This window comes from Oncorhynchus nerka, unplaced genomic scaffold (genome assembly GCF_034236695.1).
Source record: "Oncorhynchus nerka isolate Pitt River unplaced genomic scaffold, Oner_Uvic_2.0 unplaced_scaffold_1181, whole genome shotgun sequence".
NCBI lineage: Eukaryota > Metazoa > Chordata > Actinopteri > Salmoniformes > Salmonidae > Oncorhynchus > Oncorhynchus nerka.
In genome coordinates, this window is record NW_027040154.1 from 13,412 (window position 1) to 24,472 (window position 11,061).

Below are 11,061 nucleotides of genomic sequence, written 5' to 3' on the forward strand. Positions count from 1 at the left end.
CATTGCTGAACTGGCATTTGCCCCAACACTTTATATTGTTTAATAAAATAATTGACACATTGAAGCATTGAAAAGAGGGACAAAGTACTGGTGTTAAGACTGATTCGCCAACTCCTGCATCAGTCTGATCAACTGTAGTCTGGTAAACCACAGCTGGTCTAGAGTAGTCTACTGATAAACCACAGCTGGTCTAGATAAACCACAGCTGGTCTAGTCTACTGATAAACCACAGCTGGCCTAGCGTAGACTGATAGCCTACTGATAAACCACAGCTGGTCTAGAGTAGCCTACTGGTAAACCACAGCTAGTCTAGAGTAGTCTACTGATAAACAGCTGGTCTACAGCTGGTCTAGAGTAGTCTAATGATAAACTGGTCTAAAAACCACAGCTGGTCTACTGATAAACCACAGCTGGTCTAGAGTAGTCTACTGGTAAACCACAGCTGGTCTACTGATAAACCACAGCTGGTCTAGAGTAGTCTACTGGTAAACCACAGCTGGTCTAGAGTAGTCTACTGATAACCACAGCTGGTCTAGAGTAGTCTACTGATAAACCACAGCTGGTCTAGAGTAGTCTACTGGGTCTAAAAACCACAGCTGGTCTAGAGTAGTCTACTGATAAACCACAGCTGGTCTAGAGTAGTCTGCTCATAAACCACAGCTGGTCTACTGATAAACCACAGCTGGTCTAGAGTAGTCTACTGATAAACCACAGCTGGTCTAGAGTAGTCTACTGATAAACCACAGCTGGTCTAGAGTAGTCTACTATAAATCACAGCTGGTCTACTGATAAACCACAGCTGGTCTAGAGTAGTCTACTGATAAACCACAGCTGGTCTACTGATAAACCACAGCTGGTCTAGAGTGGTCTACTGATAAACCACAGCTGGTCTACTGATAAACCACAGCTGGTCTAGAGTAGTCTACTGATAAACCACAGCTGGTCTAGAGTAGTCTACTGATAAACCACAGCTGGTCTACTGATAACCACAGCTGGTCTAGAGTAGCATACTGATAAACCACAGCTGGTCTAGAGTAGTCTACTGATAAACCACAGCTGGTCTAGAGTAGTCTACTGATAAACCACAGCTGGTCTACTGATAAACCAGCTGGTCTAGAGTAGCCTACTGATAAACCACAGCTGGTCTAGAGTAGTCTACTGATAAACCACAGCTGGCCTAGAGTAGTCTACTGATAAACCACAGCTGGTCTAGAGTAGTCTACTGATAAACCACAGCTGGTCTAGAGTAGCCTACTGATAAACCACAGCTGGTCTAGAGTAGTCTACTGATAAACCACAGCTGGTCTAGAGTAGTCTACTGGTAAACCACAGCTGGTCTACTGATAAACCACAGCTGGTCTAGAGTAGTCTACTGATAAACCACAGCTGGTCTAGAGTAGTCTACTGATAAACCACAGCTGGTCTACTGATAAACCACAGCTGGTCTAGAGTAGCCTACTGATAAACCACAGCTGGTCTAGAGTAGTCTACTGATAAACCACAGCTGGTCTAGAGTAGTCTACTGATAAACCACAGCTGGTCTAGAGTAGTCTACTGATAAACCACAGCTGGTCTAGAGTAGCTGGTCTACTGATAAACCACAGCTGGTCTACTGATAAACCACAGCTGGTCTAGAGTAGTCTACTGATAAACCACAGCTGGTCTACTGATAAACCACAGCTGGTCTAGAGTAGTCTACTGATAAACCACAGCTGGTCTACTGATAAACCACAGCTGGTCTAGAGTAGTCTACTGATAAACCACAGCTGGTCTAGTAGTCTACTGATAAACCACAGCTGGTCTAGAGTAGTCTACTGATAAACCACAGCTGGTCTAGAGTAGTCTACTGATAAACCACAGCTGGTCTAGAGTAGTCTACTGATAAACCACAGCTGGTCTAGAGTAGTCTACTGATAAACCACAGCTGGTCTACTGATAAACCACAGCTGGTCTAGAGTAGTCTACTGATAAACCACAGCTGGTCTAGAGTAGTCTACTGATAAACCACAGCTGGTCTAGAGTAGCCTACTGATAAACCACAGCTGGTCTAGAGTAGTCTACTGATAAACCACAGCTGGTCTAGAGTAGTCTACTGATAAATCACAGCTGGTCTACTGATAAACCACAGCTGGTCTAGAGTAGTCTACTCATAAACCACAGCTGGTCTACTGATAAACCACAGCTGGTCTAGAGTAGCCTACTGATAAACCACAGCTGGTCTAGAGTAGCCTACTGGTAAACCACAGCTGGTCTAGAGTAGTCTACTGATAAATCACAGCTGGTCTAGAGTAGTCTACTCATAAACCACAGCTGGTCTACTGATAAACCACAGCTGGTCTAGAGTAGCCTACTGATAAACCACAGCTGGTCTAGAGTAGCCTACTGATAAACCACAGCTGGTCTAGAGTAGTCTACTGGTAAACCACAGCTGGTCTAGAGTAGTCTACTGATAAATCACAGCTGGTCTAGAGTAGCCTACTGATAAACCACAGCTGGTCTAGAGTAGTCTACTGATAAACCACAGCTGGTCTAGAGTAGTCTACTGATAAACCACAGCTGGTCTACTGATAAACCACAGCTGGTCTAGAGTAGTCTACTGATAAACCACAGCTGGTCTAGAGTAGTCTACTGATAAACCACAGCTGGTCTAGAGTAGCCTACTGATAAACCACAGCTGGTCTAGAGTAGTCTACTGATAAACCACAGCTGGTCTAGAGTAGTCTACTGATAAATCACAGCTGGTCTACTGATAAACCACAGCTGGTCTAGAGTAGTCTACTGATAAACCACAGCTGGTCTACTGATAAACCACAGCTGGTCTAGAGTAGCCTACTGATAAACCACAGCTGGTCTAGAGTAGCCTACTGGTAAACCACAGCTGGTCTAGAGTAGTCTACTGATAAATCACAGCTGGTCTAGAGTAGTCTACTGATAAACCACAGCTGGTCTAGAGTAGCCTACTGATAAACCACAGCTGGTCTAGAGTAGCCTACTGATAAACCACAGCTGGTCTAGAGTAGCCTACTGATAAACCACAGCTGGTCTAGATAAACCACAGCTGGTCTACTGATAAACCACAGCTGGCCTAGAGTAGTCTACTGATAAACCACAGCTGGTCTAGAGTAGTCTACTGATAAACCACAGCTGGTCTAGAGTAGCCTACTGATAAACCACAGCTGGTCTACTGATAAACCACAGCTGGTCTAGAGTATAAACCACAGCTGGTCTAGAGTAGTCTACTGATAAACCACAGCTGGTCTAGATAAAGTCTGGTCTGATAAATAAACCACAGCTGGTCTAGAGTAGCCTACTGATAAACCACAGCTGGTCTAGAGTAGTCTACTGATAAACCACAGCTGGTCTAGAGTAGGCTACTGATAAACCACAGCTGGTCTAGAGTAGTCTACTGATAAACCACAGCTGGTCTAGATAAACTACAGCTGGTCTAGAGTAGTCTACTGATAAACCACAGCTGGTCTAGAGTAGTCTACTGATAAACCACAGCTGGTCTAGAGTAGTCTACTGATAAACCACAGCTGGTCTAGAGTAGTCTACTGATAAACCACAGCTGGTCTACTGATAAACCACAGCTGGTCTACTACTGATAAACCACAGCTGGTCTAGAGTAGCCTACTAATAAACCACAGCTGGTCTAGAGTAGCCTACTGATAAACCACAGCTGGTCTAGAGTAGCCTACTGATAAACCACAGCTGGTCTAGAGTAGTCTACTGATAAACCACAGCTGGTCTAGAGTAGTCTACTGATAAACCACAGCTGGTCTACTGATAAACCACAGCTGGTCTAGAGTAGTCTACTGATAAACCACAGCTGGTCTAGAGTAGTCTACTGATAAATCACAGCTGGTCTAGAGTAGCCTACTGATAAACCACAGCTGGTCTAGAGTAGTCTACTGATAAACCACAGCTGGTCTAGAGTAGTCTACTGATAAACCACAGCTGGTCTACTGATAAACCACAGCTGGTCTAGAGTAGTCTACTGATAAACCACAGCTGGTCTAGAGTAGTCTACTGATAAACCACAGCTGGTCTAGAGTAGCCTACTGATAAACCACAGCTGGTCTAGAGTAGTCTACTGATAAACCACAGCTGGTCTAGAGTAGTCTACTGATAAACACAGCTGGTCTACTGATAAACCACAGCTGGTCTAGAGTAGTCTACTCATAAACCACAGCTGGTCTACTGATAAACCACAGCTGGTCTAGAGTAGCCTACTGGTAAACCACAGCTGGTCTAGAGTAGTCTACTGATAAATCACAGCTGGTCTAGAGTAGTCTACTCATAAACCACAGCTGGTCTACTGATAAACCACAGCTGGTCTAGAGTAGCCTACTGATAAACCACAGCTGGTCTAGAGTAGCCTACTGATAAACCACAGCTGGTCTAGAGTAGCCTACTGATAAACCACAGCTGGTCTAGAGTAGCCTACTGATAAACCACAGCTGGTCTACTGATAAACCACAGCTGGCCTAGAGTAGTCTACTGATAAACCACAGCTGGTCTAGAGTAGTCTACTGATAAACCACAGCTGGTCTAGAGTAGCCTACTGATAAACCACAGCTGGTCTACTGATAAACCACAGCTGGTCTAGAGTAGCCTACTGATAAACCACAGCTGGTCTAGAGTAGTCTACTGATAAACCACAGCTGGTCTACTGATAAACCACAGCTGGTCTAGAGTAGTCTAATGATAAACCACAGCTGGTCTACTGATAAACCACAGCTGGTCTAGAGTAGCCTACTGATAAACCACAGCTGGTCTAGAGTAGTCTACTGATAAACCACAGCTGGTCTAGAGTAGGCTACTGATAAACCACAGCTGGTCTAGAGTAGGCTACTGATAAACCACAGCTGGTCTAGAGTAGTCTACTGATAAACCACAGCTGGTCTAGAGTAGGCTACTGATAAACCACAGCTGGTCTAGAGTAGGCTACTGATAAACCACAGCTGGTCTAGAGTAGTCTACTGATAAACCACAGCTGGTCTAGAGTAGCCTACTGATAAACCACAGCTGGCCTAGAGTAGCCTACTGGTAAACCACAGCTGGTCTAGAGTAGTCTACTGATAAACCACAGCTGGTCTAGAGTAGTCTACTGATAAACCACAGCTGGCCTACTAAACCACAGCTGGTCTAGAGTAGTCTACTGATAAACCACAGCTGGTCTACTGATAAACCACAGCTGGTCTAGAGTAGTCTACTGATAAACCACAGCTGGTCTAGAGTAGCCTACTGATAAACCACAGCTGGTCTAGAGTAGTCTACTGATAAACCACAGCTGGTCTACTGATAAACCACAGCTGGTCTAGAGTAGTCTACTGATAAACCACAGCTGGTCTAGAGTAGTCTACTGATAAACCACAGCTGGTCTAGGTCTAATGATAAACCACAGCTGGTCTAGAGTAGTCTACTGATAAACCACAGCTGGTCTAGAGTAGTCTAATGATAAACCACAGCTGGTCTAGAGTAGCCTACTGATAAACCACAGCTGGTCTAGAGTAGTCTAATGATAAACCACAGCTGGTCTACTGATAAACCACAGCTGGTCTAGAGTAGTCTACTGATAAACCACAGCTGGTCTACTGATAAACCACAGCTGGTCTAGAGTAGGCTACTGATAAACCACAGCTGGTCTAGAGTAGTCTACTGATAAACCACAGCTGGTCTAGAGTAGCCTACTGATAAACCACAGCTGGCCAAGAGTAGCCTACTGGTAAACCACAGCTGGTCTAGAGTAGCCTACTGATAAACCACAGCTGGTCTAGAGTAGCCTACTGATAAACCACAGCTGGTCTAGAGTAGGCTACTGATAAACCACAGCTGGTCTAGAGTAGGCTACTGATAAACCACAGCTGGTCTAGAGTAGTCTACTGATAAACCACAGCTGGTCTAGAGTAGGCTACTGATAAACCACAGCTGGTCTACTGATAAACCACAGCTGGTCTAGAGTAGCATACTGATAAACCACAGCTGGTCTAGAGTAGCCTACTAATAAACCACAGCTGGTCTAGAGTAGCATACTGATAAACCACAGCTGGTCTAGAGTAGCCTACTAATAAACCACAGCTGGTCTAGAGTAGTCTACTGATAAACCACAGCTGGTCTAGAGTAGTCTACTGATAAACCACAGCTGGTCTACTGATAAACCACAGCTGGTCTAGAGTAGTCTACTGATAAACCACAGCTGGTCTAGAGTAGTCTACTGATAAATCACAGCTGGTCTAGAGTAGCCTACTGATAAACCACAGCTGGTCTAGAGTAGTCTACTGATAAACCACAGCTGGTCTAGAGTAGCCTACTGATAAACCACAGCTGGTCTAGAGTAGTCTACTGATAAACCACAGCTGGTCTACTGATAAACCACAGCTGGTCTAGAGTAGTCTAATGATAAACCACAGCTGGTCTACTGATAAACCACAGCTGGTCTAGAGTAGCCTACTGATAAACCACAGCTGGTCTAGAGTAGTCTACTGATAAACCACAGCTGGTCTAGAGTAGGCTACTGATAAACCACAGCTGGTCTAGAGTAGGCTACTGATAAACCACAGCTGGTCTAGAGTAGTCTACTGATAAACCACAGCTGGTCTAGAGTAGCCTACTGATAAACCACAGCTGGCCTAGAGTAGCCTACTGGTAAACCACAGCTGGTCTAGAGTAGTCTACTGATAAACCACAGCTGGTCTAGAGTAGTCTACTGATAAACCACAGCTGGCCTACTGGTAAACCACAGCTGGTCTAGAGTAGTCTACTGATAAACCACAGCTGGTCTACTGATAAACCACAGCTAGTCTAGAGTAGTCTACTGATAAACCACAGCTGGTCTAGAGTAGCCTACTGATAAACCACAGCTGGTCTAGAGTAGTCTACTGATAAACCACAGCTGGTCTACTGATAAACCACAGCTGGTCTAGAGTAGTCTACTGATAAACCACAGCTGGTCTAGAGTAGTCTACTGATAAACCACAGCTGGTCTAGAGTAGTCTAATGATAAACCACAGCTGGTCTAGAGTAGTCTACTGATAAACCACAGCTGGTCTAGAGTAGGCTACTGATAAACCACAGCTGGTCTAGAGTAGGCTACTGATAAACCACAGCTGGTCTAGAGTAGTCTACTGATAAACCACAGCTGGTCTAGAGTAGGCTACTGATAAACCACAGCTGGTCTAGAGTAGGCTACTGATAAACCACAGCTGGTCTAGAGTAGTCTACTGATAAACCACAGCTGGTCTAGAGTAGCCTACTGATAAACCACAGCTGGCCTAGAGTAGCCTACTGGTAAACCACAGCTGGTCTAGAGTAGTCTACTGATAAACCACAGCTGGTCTAGAGTAGTCTACTGATAAACCACAGCTGGCCTACTGGTAAACCACAGCTGGTCTAGAGTAGTCTACTGATAAACCACAGCTGGTCTACTGATAAACCACAGCTAGTCTAGAGTAGTCTACTGATAAACCACAGCTGGTCTAGAGTAGCCTACTGATAAACCACAGCTGGTCTAGAGTAGTCTACTGATAAACCACAGCTGGTCTACTGATAAACCACAGCTGGTCTAGAGTAGTCTACTGATAAACCACAGCTGGTCTAGAGTAGTCTACTGATAAACCACAGCTGGTCTAGAGTAGTCTAATGATAAACCACAGCTGGTCTAGAGTAGTCTACTGATAAACCACAGCTGGTCTAGAGTAGTCTAATGATAAACCACAGCTGGTCTAGAGTAGCCTACTGATAAACCACAGCTGGTCTAGAGTAGTCTAATGATAAACCACAGCTGGTCTAAAAACCACAGCTGGTCTAGAGTAGTCTACTGATAAACCTGGTCTACAGCCACAGCTGGTCTAGAGTAGGCTACTGATAAACCACAGCTGGTCTAGAGTAGTCTACTGATAAACCACAGCTGGTCTAGAGTAGCCTACTGATAAACCACAGCTGGCCAGAGTAGCCTACTGGTAAACCACAGCTGGTCTAGAGTAGCCTACTGATAAACCACAGCTGGTCTAGAGTAGCCTACTGATAAACCACAGCTGGTCTAGAGTAGGCTACTGATAAACCACAGCTGGTCTAGAGTAGGCTACTGATAAACCACAGCTGGTCTAGAGTAGTCTACTGATAAACCACAGCTGGTCTAGAGTAGGCTACTGATAAACCACAGCTGGTCTACTGATAAACCACAGCTGGTCTAGAGTAGCATACTGATAAACCACAGCTGGTCTAGAGTAGCCTACTGATAAACCACAGCTGGTCTAGAGTAGCATACTGATAAACCACAGCTGGTCTAGAGTAGCCTACTGATAAACCACAGCTGGTCTAGAGTAGTCTACTGATAAACCACAGCTGGTCTAGAGTAGTCTACTGATAAACCACAGCTGGTCTACTGATAAACCACAGCTGGTCTAGAGTAGTCTACTGATAAACCACAGCTGGTCTAGAGTAGTCTACTGATAAATCACAGCTGGTCTAGAGTAGCCTACTGATAAACCACAGCTGGTCTAGAGTAGTCTACTGATAAACCACAGCTGGTCTAGAGTAGCCTACTGATAAACCACAGCTGGTCTAGAGTAGTCTACTGATAAACCACAGCTGGTCTACTGATAAACCACAGCTGGTCTAGAGTAGTCTAATGATAAACCACAGCTGGTCTACTGATAAACCACAGCTGGTCTAGAGTAGCCTACTGATAAACCACAGCTGGTCTAGAGTAGTCTACTGATAAACCACAGCTGGTCTAGAGTAGGCTACTGATAAACCACAGCTGGTCTAGAGTAGGCTACTGATAAACCACAGCTGGTCTAGAGTAGTCTACTGATAAACCACAGCTGGTCTAGAGTAGTCTACTGATAAACCACAGCTGGCCTAGAGTAGCCTACTGATAAACCACAGCTGGTCTAGAGTAGCCTACTGATAAACCACAGCTGGTCTAGAGTAGTCTACTGATAAACCACAGCTGGCCTACTGGTAAACCACAGCTGGTCTAGAGTAGTCTACTGATAAACCACAGCTGGTCTACTGATAAACCACAGCTGGTCTAGAGTAGTCTACTGATAAACCACAGCTGGTCTAGAGTAGCCTACTGATAAACCACAGCTGGTCTAGAGTAGTCTACTGATAAACCACAGCTGGTCTACTGATAAACCACAGCTGGTCTAGAGTAGTCTACTGATAAACCACAGCTGGTCTAGAGTAGTCTACTGATAAACCACAGCTGGTCTAGAGTAGTCTAATGATAAACCACAGCTGGTCTAGAGTAGTCTACTGATAAACCACAGCTGGTCTAGAGTAGTCTAATGATAAACCACAGCTGGTCTAGAGTAGCCTACTGATAAACCACAGCTGGTCTAGAGTAGTCTAATGATAAACCACAGCTGGTCAGCCACAGCTGGTCTAGAGTAGTCTACTGATAAACCACAGCTGGTCTACTGATAAACCACAGCTGGTCTAGTAGGCTACTGATAAACCACAGCTGGTCTAGAGTAGTCTACTGATAAACCACAGCTGGTCTAGAGTAGCCTACTGATAAACCACAGCTGGCCAAGAGTAGCCTACTGATAAACCACAGCTGGTCTAGAGTAGCCTACTGATAAACCACAGCTGGTCTAGAGTAGCCTACTGATAAACCACAGCTGGTCTAGAGTAGGCTACTGATAAACCACAGCTGGTCTAGAGTAGGCTACTGATAAACCACAGCTGGTCTAGAGTAGTCTACTGATAAACCACAGCTGGTCTAGGGTAGGCTACTGATAAACCACAGCTGGTCTACTGATAAACCACAGCTGGTCTAGAGTAGCTACTGATAAACCACAGCTGGTCTAGAGTAGCCTACTGATAAACCACAGCTGGTCTAGAGTAGCATACTGATAAACCACAGCTGGTCTAGAGTAGCCTACTACCACAGCTGGTCTAGAGTAGTCTACTGATAAACCACAGCTGGTCTAGAGTAGTCTACTGATAAACCACAGCTGGTCTACTGATAAACCACAGCTGGTCTAGAGTAGTCTACTGATAAACCACAGCTGGTCTAGAGTAGTCTACTGATAAATCACAGCTGGTCTAGAGTAGCCTACTGATAAACCACAGCTGGTCTAGAGTAGTCTACTGATAAACCACAGCTGGTCTAGAGTAGTCTACTGATAAACCACAGCTGGTCTACTGATAAACCACAGCTGGTCTAGAGTAGTCTACTGATAAACCACAGCTGGTCTAGAGTAGTCTACTGATAAACCACAGCTGGTCTAGAGTAGCCTACTGATAAACCACAGCTGGTCTAGAGTAGTCTACTGATAAACCACAGCTGGTCTAGAGTAGTCTACTGATAAATCACAGCTGGTCTACTGATAAACCACAGCTGGTCTAGAGTAGTCTACTCATAAACCACAGCTGGTCTACTGATAAACCACAGCTGGTCTAGAGTAGCCTACTGGTAAACCACAGCTGGTCTAGAGTAGTCTACTGATAAATCACAGCTGGTCTAGAGTAGTCTACTCATAAACCACAGCTGGTCTACTGATAAACCACAGCTGGTCTAGAGTAGCCTACTGATAAACCACAGCTGGTCTAGAGTAGCCTACTGATAAACCACAGCTGGTCTAGAGTAGCCTACTGATAAACCACAGCTGGTCTAGAGTAGCCTACTGATAAACCACAGCTGGTCTACTGATAAACCACAGCTGGCCTAGAGTAGTCTACTGATAAACCACAGCTGGTCTAGAGTAGTCTACTGATAAACCACAGCTGGTCTAGAGTAGCCTACTGATAAACCACAGCTGGTCTACTGATAAACCACAGCTGGTCTAGAGTAGCCTACTGATAAACCACAGCTGGTCTAGAGTAGTCTACTGATAAACCACAGCTGGTCTACTGATAAACCACAGCTGGTCTAGAGTAGTCTAATGATAAACCACAGCTGGTCTACTGATAAACCACAGCTGGTCTAGAGTAGCCTACTGATAAACCACAGCTGGTCTAGAGTAGTCTACTGATAAACCACAGCTGGTCTAGAGTAGGCTACTGATAAACCACAGCTGGTCTAGAGTAGGCTACTGATAAACCACA